This window comes from Triticum dicoccoides, chromosome 6B, assembly GCF_002162155.2.
Source record: "Triticum dicoccoides isolate Atlit2015 ecotype Zavitan chromosome 6B, WEW_v2.0, whole genome shotgun sequence".
Taxonomy (NCBI): Eukaryota; Viridiplantae; Streptophyta; class Magnoliopsida; order Poales; family Poaceae; genus Triticum; species Triticum dicoccoides.
In genome coordinates, this window is record NC_041391.1 from 310657518 (window position 1) to 310672059 (window position 14542).

Below are 14542 nucleotides of genomic sequence, written 5' to 3' on the forward strand. Positions count from 1 at the left end.
GGGCCCAGATTCCAACAAATGGCTAGAAGCCATGAAATCCGAGATAGAATCCATGTATGAAAACAAAGTATGGACTTTGACTGACTTTCCCGATGATCGGCGAGCGATAGGAAACAAATGGATCTTTAAGAAGAAGACAGACGCGGATGGTAATGTCACCATCTATAAAGCTCGACTTGTCGCTAAGGGTTATCGGCAAGTTCAAGGGATTGACTACGATGAGACTTTCTCTCTCGTAGTGAAGCTTAAGTCCGTTCGAATCATGTTAGCAATTGCCGCATACTATGATTATGAGATATGGCAGATGGACGTCAAAACGGCATTCCTTAACGGGCATCTTAAGGAAGAACTGTATATGATGCAGCCGGAGGGTTTTGTCGATCCTAAGAATACTAACAAAGTATGCAAGCTCCAGCGATCCATTTATGGGCTGGTGCAAGCATCTCGGAGTTGGAACATTCGCTTTGATGAGATGATCAAAGCGTTTGGCGTTATGCAGACTTATGGAGAAGCCTGCGTTTACAAGAAAGTGAGTGGGAGGTCTGTAGCATTTCTCATATTATATGTAGATGACATACTTTTGATGGGAAATGATATAGAACTTTTGGACAGCATTAAGGCCTACTTGAATAAGTGTTTTTCAATGAAGGACCTTGGAGAAGCTGCTTATATATTAGGCATCAAGATCTATAGAGATAGATTGAGACGCCTCATAGGTCTTTCACAAAGCACATACCTTGATAAGATTTTGAAGAAGTTCAAAATGGATCAGTCCAAGAAGGGGTTCTTGCCTGTATTGCAAGGTGTGAGATTGAGCTCGACTCAATGCCCGACCACGGCAAAAGATAAATAAGAGATGAGTGTCATCCCATATGCTTCAGCCATAGGATCTATTATGTATGCCATGCTGTGTACCAGACCTGTTGTAAACCTTGCCGTAAGTTTGGTAGGAAGATACCAAAGTAATCCTGGCAAGGAACACTGGACAGCGGTCAAGAATATCCTGAAGTACCTGAAAAGGACAAAGGACATGTTTCTCATTTATGGAGGTGACGAAGAGCTCGCCGTAAAGGGTTACGTCGACGCTAGCTTCGACACAGATTTGGATGACTCTAAGTCACAAACCGGATACGTGTATATGTTGAATGGTGGAGCAGTAAGCTAGTGCAGCTACAAGCAGAGCGTCGTGGCGGGATCGACATGTGAAGCGGAGTACATGGCAGCCTCGGAGGCAGCGCATGAAGCAATTTGGGTGAAGGAGTTCATCACCAACCTAGGAGTCATACCTAATGCATCGGGGCTGATCAAACTCTTCTGTGACAACACTGGAGCTATTGCCCTTGCCAAGGAGCCCAGGTTTCACAAGAAGACCAGGCACATCAAGCGTCGTTTCAACTCCATCCGTGAAAATGTTCAAGATGGAGACATAGATATTTGCAAAGTACATACGGATCTGAATGTCGCAGATCCGTTGACTAAACCTCTCTCGCGAGCAAAACATGATCAACACCAGAACTCTATGGGTGTTCGATTCATCACAATGTAACTAGATTATTGACTCTAGTGCAAGTGGGAGACTGTTGGAAATATGCCCTAGAGGCAATAATAAAAGGGTTACTATTATATTTCCTTGTTCATGATAATTGTCTTTTATTCATGCTATAATTGTATTATCCGGAAATCGTAATACATGTGTGAATACATAGACCATAAACATGTCCCTAGTGAGCCTCTAGTTGACTAGCTCGTTGGTCAATAGATAGTCATGGTTTCCTGACTATGGACATTAGATGTCATTGACAACGGGATCACATCATTGGGAGAATGATGTGATGGACAAGACCCAATCCTAGGCATAGCACAAGATCGTGTAGTTTGTTTTGCTAGAGCTTTTTCAATGTCAAGTATCTCTTCCTTAGACCATGAGATCGTGTAACTCCCGGATACCGTAAGAGTGCTTTGGGTGTACCAAACGTCACAATGTAACTGGGTGACTATAAAGGTGCACTACAGGTATCTCCAAAAGTGTCTCTTGGGTTGACACGGATCGAGACTGGGATTTGTCACTCCGTATGACGGAGAGGTATCTCTGGGCCCACTCGGTAATGCATCATCATAATGAGCTCAAAGTGACCAAGTGTTTGGTCACGGGATCATGCATTACGGTACGAGTAAAGTGACTTGCCGGTAACGAGACTGAACGAGGTATTGGGATACCGACGATCGAGTCTCGGGCATGTAACGTACCGATTGACAAAGGGAATTGTATACGGGGTTGATTGAATCCTCGACATCGTGTTCATCCAATGACATCATCGAGGATCATGTGGGAGCCAACATGGGTATCCAGATCCCGCTGTTGGTTATTGACCAGAGAGCCGTCTCGGTCATGTCTGCGTGTCTCCCGAACCCGTAGGGTCTACACACTTAAGGTTCGGTGATGCTAGGGTTATTAGGAAGACTTGTATGTGATTACCGAAAGTTGTTCGGAGTCCCGGATGAGATCACGGACATCACGAGGAGTTCCGGAATGGTCCGGAGGTGAAGATTTATATATGGGAAGTTGTCATGCGGACACCGGAAAGTTTCGGGGGCATATCGGTATTGTACCGGGGCCACCGGAGAGGTTCCTGGGGTCCACCGGGAGGGGCCACCCCTCTCGGAGGGCCACATGGGCCGCAAGGGGCAGGGAACCAGCCCCTAGAGGGCTGGGCGCGCCCCCCCCCCACCTTGGGCCCATGCGCCTAGGGTTATGGGGGGAACCCTAGAGGGGGCGCCCCCTTTGCTTGGGGGGCAAGTCCCCCCTCCCTAGCCGCCGCCCCCCTCTAGATCCCATCTAGAGGGGCCGGCCCCCCTTGCCCCTTCCCCTATAAATAGAGGGGTGAGGGGAGGGCTGCAACACACAACCCAAGGCGCAGCCCCTCCCCTCCCCAACACCTCACCTCCTCCGTCACGTGCTTGGCGAAGCCCTGCCGGAGTACTGCTTCTCCACCAACACCACGCCATCGTGCTGCCGTTGGAGCTGTCTTCCTCAACCTCTCCTTCCTCCTTGCTGGATCAAGACAGAGGAGACGTCGCCCGTTCCGTACGTGTGTTGAACGTGGAGGTGTTGTCCGTTCGGCACTTGGTCATCGGTGATCTGAATCACGTCGAGTAAGACTCCATCATCACCGTTCCCTCGAACGCTTCCGCACGTGATCTACAAGTGGTATGTAGATGCAAACTCACTCCCTTGACTCGTTGCTTAGATGAACTCATAGATGGATCTTGGTGAAACCGTAGGAAAAATTTTAATTTTCTGCAACATTCCCCAACACAGTGATGTACACATGTCGGTGCATGGATGATCCTTGCATGACACGGGTGATCAATTCGTCCATGCATGTGACCATACTCCAGCACACGGCTGGATTGGCTATCGTCTACATATCGTGTAGGCTGTATTGTACAGGGTTGTAGTTCTGATAAGAAATCCTAGAAAAAAGGGAGCACCAGGTATATTACATTAGCAATAAAATTTGAATCCATTTTCGATATAAATACAAATCTACTCCAGTCACCATAGGCTGCTAGGGCAACCTCTCCCCTCCATGCTTCACCGGTGACCCCATGGATTTGACCCTCCCCTCTTCCCACCGCTCCATCGACCGGTGGTGGGGAGGGGAATCCTAGTCCCTCCACTCGGGTTATTAGTTCATGTTAGGGTTTTTTAGTCCTGGCACGCACAGAGCTCACGCAAATGTCGGTGCTTCTTCTCCGAGTTTGTCTTCTGGGCTCCGATCCTCCTTGAGGTCATTCGTCTACACATAGTACATGGAACTCTAGCGTCAGCGTAGATTCTTGTCATCTCCTTTGGGGTGGTTAGGTTCTTGTCATCTTGCAATATTAGGTGTCATGTGCTTCGGATCACTGCGAGGTTTAAACAGTGACAACTGTGTTCCTCCAAGCCGCTGGTCATTGGGGGCACATGGACGAAGACTACTTGGTTGCCATCTAGGTCAAGTCGGCTATGTTAATTAGGACATCTATCGATTGACCCATTTTCTATGAGTTTATCTTTAATTTGAGCTTTGATACTGGTCTAGTTTGTCCATCGGGACGTAGTCCACAGATCTCTAGTGTAGATTCATGTTGTATCCTTGGGTCAGTGTGGTTATGGTTTCTTCTCATGTGGCATTCTTTGTGTTATGTTATTCTGGTGCTTCAGATCAAAATGACGACAACTGCGCCTCCGGGGGACGTGCATGAAGATTTCTCGACAGTCATTGACGAGGTCAAGCTGTCCCCGGTAGAAAAATGAAAACTACTCCACTATATAGGTAGGAGCCTCCGCACTTACTTGCTAGTGTTGTTATCTTCACACTCTCTCATCCTCTCCAAATTTAAACACGACAAACGGTGGCCACACGCTCTCTCTGTTCACCATTGGTCATAGATTCGGCCGGATTCCCTGCGCCGGGGGAGGTGAGAAGGTGCAACATTCACACAGTTGCCCTCAGTGATGGCTTTGACCCACCGCCGGCGCGTGCTACTTCTTGAGCTTGCGATGTTTTTCCCTTGAAGAGGAAAGGGTGATGCGGCAAAGTAGAGATAAGTATTTCCCTCAGTTTTGAGAACCAAGGTATCAATCTAGTAGGAGGCACACACAAGTCTCCAATCTATGCACCTACACAAACAATCAAACGCCTGCACCCAACGCGATTAAGGGGTTGTCAATCCCTTCATGGTCACTTGCAAGGATGAGACCTGATAGAGATAGATATTAAAGATTACAGAAACATAAAACAAAGTAAAAAAACAAATAAATTGCAGCAAGGTATTTTTACGTTTTTTGGTTTATAGATTTGAAAATATATGATGGAAAATAGACCCGGGGGCCATAGGTTTCATTAGAGGCTTCTCTCTTGAAGGAAAATAATACAGTGGGTGAACAAATTACTTTTGAGCAATTGATAGAAAAGCGCAAAGTTATGACGATATTCAAGGCAATGAATATGAATATAGGCATCACGTCCATGTCAAGTAGACCGAAACGATTCTGCATCTACTACTACTACTCCACACATCCACCACTATCCAGCATGCATCTAGATTATTAAGTTCATAAGAATGGAGTAACACCTTAAGTAAGATGACATGATGTAGCAGGATAAACTCAACCAATATGATGAAAATCCCATCTTTTTACCCTTGATGGCAACAATACAATACATGCCTCGCTGCCCCTACTTTGTCACTAGGTAAGGACACTGCAAGATTGAACCCAAAACTAAGCACATCTCCCATTGAAAGAAGAACAAATCTAGTTGGCCCAACCAAACCGATAATTCGAAGAGAAATACAAAGATATCAAATCATGCGTATAAGAATTCAGAGAAGATTAAAATAATATTCATAGATAAATTGAAATAAATCCACAATTCATCTGATCTCGACAAACACACCGCAAAACAATATCACATCGGATAGATCTCCAAGAAAATTGAGGAGAACATGGTATTGAGGATCAAAGACAGAGAAGAAGCCATCTAGCTACTAGCTATGGACCCGTAGGTTTGTGGTAAACTACTCACGCTTCATCGGAGAGGGCAATAGAGTTGTTGTAGAAGCCCTCCGTGATCGAACCCTCCTCTGGCAGGGTGCCGGAAAAGTCCCCAAGATGGGATCTCACGAGAACAGAAGGTTACGGCGGTGAAAACGTATTTTGGTGGACGCTTCTGGTCGTTTGGGAATATTTGGGAATTTATAGGCCAATGATTAGGGTTGGAGTCCCGTGGGGCCCACAAGCTAGGGGGCGCACCCCCTAGGGCGCGCCCTGAGGGCTTGTGGAGCCCTCAGGACTCTTATGGTCCCCTCTCCAAGTTTGTTGGGTGTCTTCTGGTCCAAGAAAAATCATTGCGGAAGTTTTATTCCGTTTGGACTCCATTTGATATTCCTTTTCTGTAAAACACAAAAACATGGAAAAAACAGAAACTGGCACTAGGCTCTAGGTTAATAAGTTAGTCCCCAAAATAATACAAAATAGCATATTAATGCATATAAAATATCCAAAATAGATAAAATAATATGATGGAACAATCAGAAGTTATAGATACGTTGGAGACGTATCAGTGCGTCCTGGTCAGCATGCCTTGCCATACTCTCCCATGCAGCGCCTGCTAGGGAGGCCCTCTGATTCCTTCCTAGCTATCATAGTGTGGGAAGATCCAGTCTCCCACCGCCGACCTAGTGTCATCCCGGCGACCCTCATGTATAACTTCCTTTGAAACCGACCATGCTCTACTGCCCCAGCTCCTCACGTCGCTGCATTTCTATATTTTACTACTTTTTCGGGGGCCCTCGTAGATAGGATCGATCGGCTGTTTGAAAACCACCCAAATTTTTACTGTTAAGAAGTAAAACTACTTCATGCAGTCAAATCTAGTAGTACTACTTCATGCAATCGAATCTCATACTACTTGGTTCAAACAGGGAAGAAAGGGGGTGGGGTGGGGGAGATTTGTTACGTGAATATAGGACTTGGTCGAAAGAGGAAATAATGGGGGCGAAAAGTAGCTGAGACTGGCAATCCAACTGGTCTCTTTGTCTAATAGGGAAATAAAGGGAAACACAGTACAAACTCGATATAAACCAATCTATTGGCCGGAAAAGGAAAGAACATGGGGACTGGGGGACAAGTCAACAGAGTATGTCCAGCACTAGATTTGATGGCCTCACACGGTAAAAGGTGGCTATATCGAACAAAAAAAGGACCATCCCAGATATCATGTTTGGATGTTTGTTGCCCCGAGCCTGTCTCATGTAATGCCACTGGTAAAATGTAGTAGTCCCACTGTTAAAGTAAGGACACGGTAAACCAATGTTGTTTTCAATGTAATGCCTCCACTAATATGAATCAATGGCACTATTTTTCATGTCCTACTAAATTTTCCATTAAGATAAGTTGCTTCTTTTCATTAGAAATGCAACTGTCCTATTCTGCCTACTCTCCCGCGCCCAAATACCAACTCTTTAGCAACTATTAATTTAATGTTGCTGATAAAATGAAGCAATGGCACCATTAAAGTAATGTCGTATTTGACAATTGTCATAGTTCATCTTAATTCCCAGACTAATTTCTAGCAATGCTGCTGCTTTAGAAATTGCTACTGTCCTTGTAGGATCACCATTTAGATAAGGAACATGCTTCTTTTCATTTGTTTTATTTTTCATCACTTGTTACTCAACCTCCTTTCCACCTTTTTGTGCAAACAGAGATATACATTTCATGCTTGATCTTAGTTGAACTGCACAAAATGATATCAAAATTATAGTTGAACATTCCACGAGCTTCACGATCAACCTTGATGTTGCTCAACTTTATTGCAACTAATGAAGAAGAAGCTGCTAGCTCATGGGACCAATTAGTTGCTAACTACATGAAGCAAACATTTCATTTTAGGTGAATTGCACAAAAAGGTCCCATGAATTAAATCATTCATGTTGGTGACTGGTGTCATCCCTTCTACGACGGCATTGACTGCAGATATGGTTTGCATCACGAGGTATGTTCTTTTTGGTCTGACCATTTGCCCAAGATCCTGTATGTTGACTCTGCTCTTGTGCTATTGTTTTGGCACTGGCATGATAAAGCAGTAATGTTATTATTTTGCACCTTAATGTAGTGGCACTATTAATTTGAGGCAATGTTTTGGCACCGCTAATCCCATTGATTTTTTATCAAAAGAGAGTGTTTCCTACGATTTCATTAAAGAAACCCAACCATAGAGAACCATTATCTGACAACATCTCAGTGTAAATGAAAAGTTATGCAACTACTACTAGAACGGACTAACTACTAGCAGGAGACAAGTTCGCCACATAAGCTAGGCGGTTAGGGGGACGCGCCCCAGCTCAACCAAGTTTGGATTACAACCCAAAATCTACCACAGAAACACTAGGGGGGAAGATAGGGACTGAAAGAGCCAGCTTCAGCATCCCAGTCTAAGCACCCCCCCCGCCTCTATCCTTGCGATGCACTGTACACCTTGCTTGCCACCTGCTCGACCCTAGTGCCACTGATAAATGAAGTAATCAAGATAGCAAACTAGTAGGTCGAAAACTTATATGATGGAAAATAGTAGATCGGAAACTTATATGATGGAAAATAGACCTGGGGCCATAGGTTTCACTAGAGGCTTCTCTCAAGATAACAAATAATACGATGGGTGAACAAATTACTGTCGAGCAATTGATAGAAAAGCGCAAAGTTATGACGATATCTAAGGAATGATTATGAAATATAGGCATCACGTCCGTGTCAAGTAGACCGAAACGATTCTGCATCTACTACTATTACTCCACACATCGACAGACTCCTGCCTGCATCTAGAGTATTAAGTTCATAAAGAACAGAGTAACACATTAAGTAAGATGACATGATGTAGAGAAATAAACTCAAGCAATATGATGTAAACCCCATCTTTTTATCCTCGATGGCAACAATACAATATGTTCCTTGTTGCCCCTACTGTCACTGGGAAAGGACACCGCAAGATTGAACCCAAAGCTAAGCACTTCTCCCATTGCAAGAAAAATCAATCTAGTTGGCCAAACTAAACCGATAGTTCGAAGATAATTACAAACATACCAAATCATGCATATAAGAATTCAGAGAAGATTCAAACAATATTCATAGATAAGTTGATCATAAATCCACAATTCATCGGATCTCGACAAACACGCTGCAAAAGAAGATTACATCGGATATATCTCCAAGAACATCGAGGAGAACATGGTATTGAGAATCAAAGAGAGAGAAGAAGCCATATAGCTACTAGCTATGGACCCGTAGGTCTGAGGTAAACTACTCACACTTCATCGGAAGGGCAATAGAGTTGATGTAGAAGCCCTCCGTGATCGAATCCCCCTCCGGCAGGATGCTGGAAAAGGCCCCTAGATGGGATCTCACGGGAACAGAAGGTTGCGGTGGTGGAAAAGTGTTTTCGTGGATGCTTTTAGTGGTTTGGGGATATATGTGAATATATAGGATGAAGAAGTAGGTTGGTGGAGTCACGTGGGGCCCAAAAGGCAGGGGGCGCGCCCTCCCCCCCTTCTGGCCGCCTCGTGGCTCTTCCGACTTGATCTCCAAGTCTCCTGGGTGTCTTCTGATCCAAAAAAATCATCGCGAAGGTTTTATTCTGTTTGGACTCCGTTTCGTATTCCTTCTCTGCGAAGCTCAAAAACAAGGAAAACAGAAACTGGCACTGGGCTCTAGGTTAATAGGTTAGTCCCAAAAATAATATAAAATAGCATATTAATGCATATAAAACATCCAAAACAGATAATATAATAGCATGGAACAATCAATGATTATAGATACATTGGAGATGTATCACTAGGGGCATAGGGTTCTTCAAATAAAAGAGAGCAAGCCCAGTTTTGTTGCAAGCTTCTTGAGGCTCACCCAGTAATTTCTTGGTGGCTTTATTAACTCCAGCAATAGTTAGATCAACTTGACTAAAGCGTTGCACGTCATTTAACTTGCCAGTGTAATTGCACATTAAGTCATTCCTCTGACTTAATCGTTAAATCCTCCAACTGATCCAACAGCGGATCAAAACAATTCTGGTGATCATTTGCCTTCAAAGCCCTTAGTCTGGGATAGAAGGGGGCGACTTGTTGTAGCTCTTCGTCGGTAGCCCAACCCGGAAAGGTGATGGTTGCATCCAGACGATCTGGCCTATAACCCGGCAACGGGTTTTCATTAACGGGGGTGGTGTTCTTGTAGTAGAACCATGCCTTGTTCCATCCTTCAGATGACTCGCTAGCTTGGCTTCTAGGAAAGGACAATTTTTTCGTCTTTGGATTGATACCCCTCCAAGTTTGGTGCTAGGGCCATCGACGCATTCTGTTTGATGATTGATATAAAAGAACTCCCAGAAAAGAGTGACAGTTAGGTCCATCTAAAGATAGACTTCGCAAAATACTTGAATCTGTCATAAGTTGGTCACTAAGTTTGGACCGATGTCTTGGGGACGGGGGTTGAAGAAGTTAAGGAAATCCCTAAGGAATTTTGAGCTGGGTGGTGTGAAGCCTCTCTGGAGATGATCACTGGTACATCGAGGTGATATACAAACGGTTTTTAACCCCTTTCCATGACGGCATTTGGAACCGTCGCCAAGTGAGTGACTGCGATAGGGGGGTCCTTCCCACACGACACAAAAACCGTCGGGGATAGGGAGCCATGATGCATCCAGTTGTCCATATAAAACAGTTTCTGATATCTCGAATACCCCAAACGCTCCATCCTTGCAACTCGTTTGTGCTTGCATTGCCATCACAGTCGATATTCTGTGGTGCTACATTTACGATGTGCGACCCATCACAAATGGTTCACGATTATAGAACGTGTATGATAAGCAGACAATCACACACATTAACTTTTCCTGAACCATATGTGATAACTAATTAAGAAGATTAGATAATCGTTGTACGAGTGTCGGATAGGATTATGAAACATTGGACCGTCGTAACATCATCGTACATGACAACTATCGCACACACTATTCTGTGGTGCAACATTTACGATGCATACCACATCAGAAATAGTTCATGGTTGCAAAACGTGTACGATAAGGCAACTATCACAAACATTTAGTTTGCCCGCACCATTTCTGATATTGTCTGACATCACACACGCTTTGCAAACAGCAACTGTGTGCATGCTTGCACACGTTTCCTCTTTGTGAACCGTGTCGGATTATGGTGTATATCACAAATGTTTGTGTTTTACCAATCATGTGTACCGTAACGACCTGCAGAGCATAATATCATCATAATTTAATTGTTGCCATGTCAAATTGTACTGGATTTGAATTTGAAAGTATGTTATAGCTTTATTCATATCCATCAAGTTCAAACAACCAATGCATTATTCGATTCACAGGTACATATGTTCAAGAATTACATAAGCACCAAATAAAGAATGATGAACCACAGTTGTATGCTTGTACTATTAAAGATGGTAAAGAAAGAGGCGAAATACATTCTACTTGCTGAACAAGGTGAAGCGGAATGCCCATATTGTGCCCTCCTCCAGGCAGAAGGCACGCACGACTCTAGTCCAACACCTTGTGACGGCCAGCCGCCCATCCTTCACTATCTTCATGAAAACATCTAGATAATCATCGTGTTCTGGTAGAAATACTTTAACCTTTGAATGCCCACCAATCATGTAGTTTGAGAGGTAATCTTGAGTAAACTTGTTTGGGAACCACTGCAAAGGAAAAATATTTAGACATTGTCCTCTAACACAACTCATTATGGGCAGTAAAAAGAATACTTACCATCTTGCAGTTTGCAGTTGTCTTGGATAAAGTGTAAACAAATAGTTTAATTGTCGTATTTTGACCCATTTTACTAACAATCTTTATCAGCTTCCTCACTTGAAGCTGGTTCATCAATATCTCAATGCCCCATATGCAGAAAGGGTCGAAGCACGGATCTTTACCAATGACATATGTACCTAAAAGCACCAAGTTAATATTAGAAGTTAAACAACAATTGCACAATGATGTAGTACAGCACACTTTTATAAATATCTTATAACATCCAATATACTCACATATTAGATGAATTAACATCTTATATTATGGGCCGTTAGGAGTTTATTGCATGTTTACAAATTATCGGCTGATTAACTGTTGGTGTCCATGGGTTAGAGTTAGTTTGAGCTAGTTTGGGGTTAAATAGCCCTAAACTATATCCAAACATGAGGGCTAGTTTGAGCTAGTTGCATCTAACCCACCCAAAAAAAACTATCCCACCCAAGAGGTGCTAATTGAAGCTAGTTCTCCTAGTGCATTTATTGTTAATCTAAGCTTGTCATCCAAACACCTCTTTGGCTAGAGTTAGTTCAGGGTTAGTCATGAGCTAGAAACTAACTCTAGCCTCTAGCTAAGTTAGAGTATCCAAACAGGGTTGTGTGTTGTTGTTGCTGGTGCTGCTCTTCTACGTATATCTATACATCATCACAACATTAAGGTAACACTCTTCCTTGTTGCTATGTAGCCTAGGATTGCATATTTAGACATTCAGTACAGTGCATGTTGCTATGTCGCCTTAGATATATTACATATGGCCCTAATTAACCTAACAATAAATGGGTTACAGATATATTCAGTTAAAAGTCGGATTCACTGATTAGTTCCTTAACAGCCCCCGGCCTATATGGTACCACCTACCGATATCCTGAACAATGAGTATATATAAGCCATGGGATGAAAATAACCTCGATGAAAAACAGCAGTCCTTCCCAAAATTGTCATGTGTAAGTACATCGAGAGGCATGTTAAGCACAACAGGCTAAACATCAACCAAATATATCCATGGCAGACAGAAGAATCTCCAAAAGATAGCTTCAGTGTGTAGGTTTAGGCACACTAGTAAAGCAAAACAAGTGGAAAGGTGTGTTAACTGCAACAGGCCTAACATTTAACAAGAAGCAAACATAGTCATTCCAACTGGTATTATGCCGGTCTAAGTACACTGGTTATTGTTAAATAAAAATGGAAAGGTGTGTTAACTACAAGATGCAGTAACCAAATGTAGTCATTCGTAGTGGTATTGTTGAAACTGGTATTGATCAAATTGAACTGCACAGTTCATACTTGCACATATAGAACATCACGTTGTGAATAACTGGAATAAACAAGGCATACAACGAACAACCAAAGATAGCACTTGAAACTAGACATATGATAACTACAAACAACCAAACAATCAAAAAACTAAAAAAGACGCATATGCTAGCTATAATAGGCTTAACAGCAAGCAAATATATGCATTCCTATCGGTATGTTTAAAACTGGATTGATGAAAATGTAGTGCATAGTAAATAGTTGCACATATGGAGTATCACATTGTGAACAACTGAAATAAACAAGGCATACTACAAACAACCAAATATAGCAATTAAAGCTGGACATATTCTCACTACACTACAAAAGGGACTCGATAAAACAAATCATGGGTTAGGCACGGCAAAACAAATCATGGGTTTCCTCACTTGTCACAGATGGGCTTGTTCCCGTGGGAAGAGCACAGACCCTGGATGCGCTCCATGTTGTCGCAGATGGGCTCCTTCCCTTGGAAGAGCACGGCTGTAGGGCGCCCTCCCTGATGTCGCAGACGGGCTCTTTCCCCTTGGAAGAGCAGATGGGCTCTTTCCCCTTGGAAGAGCGGGAGAGGGTGCCCTCCTCGTGGTCGCCATCAATGAGGTCTGACTTGGAAGTTGTGGATCCCAAGCCAGCATCGCACAACGTATCCTTCAGAACTGACAAAAGGGGCTCGATGGTGATGTAGAATGGCAAATTCTTGACAGCGAGCCAGAGGAGATCAGCGGCAGGGTCAGCGGCAGGGTCATGGATGAGATCGATGGTGGTAGAACCCGAGGGGTTGGAGGTGGGCCACTTAATCTATGACATAGCCCGCGTCAGGCCGTCGCTGTCAACGACCTCGATGTCATAGCCGGCATCCACGACATACCCACATACTCTGGCCCATTGATTGAGTGCATGCGGCCAGTAATGGTCGTCAGCTTCCTTGACGACCACATCGGTGAAGTCGGGCGAAGAGGCCGCGATACACCTCTTTTGGGTCAGTCACTCCTCGAGCTCCATAGAAAGCGTAGCCGCGCTTAGGTTGCGATGCTCTGGAGTGGGGGATGGGGATCTGTGGGAAAGGGGGCGTTTGGCAGGCGTCATCTAAGAAACTCAGGGCGGCCTAGTGATAGAGGCGGGTTGTCCCGATCTTTCAATGAGATGATAACTATCAATTTGGTGAAACCGACTTTGACGATCTGACTACAAACGTGCACGACGTTGCACCTTAGCAATCGCTAAACCAATCTCACGAGGTTACTGACGATGCTGGAAGCACGATCAGCCTGACTACGAAGGTCTATTCCTGCATGCAATCGAAGAACAAGCAAGAATATGATAATGCAATCTGAATATTGCAAATATAGATGAAATGTTCATAATGGTGGGGATCCGTAAATGGTCTTGGTCTGGTCGTTGGATACAAATGAAGTACACGAAGTTGCAGTGGCTAACTTTTAACTAAACAAATCCCCAGGAAAAAGCTACTAGATGGATCTACTTATATAGGAGCAGGGGATGACGGCCAAGGACGTGGGAGGAAGGCAGCCTAAAACTAATCCTAGGTCGTACAAGGCTCATGGTCCCAAGTGGAGGTGACGCAACACCTTTGGACTTGTAGTTTAACTTGGTTTCTACTGCAGTGTTAGATTGTTACGTCGATGACTCAACGCTCCGGACTAATTTTAAGGTGCATCCAATTGGATTGGAAAGAGCATGACATCTCACTACTAGAAAAATGGCTACAACTAATATGGACATTAATGGCGCACCATGATGGTGGTGTGCCACTGCTATATAACAGTGGCGCACCAGAATCAGGTGCGCCATTGTTATGTTTTTACTAATGGCGCACCACATGAGCAGTGCGCCATTGCTATTTTTTTGGGTCCATCCCCCCC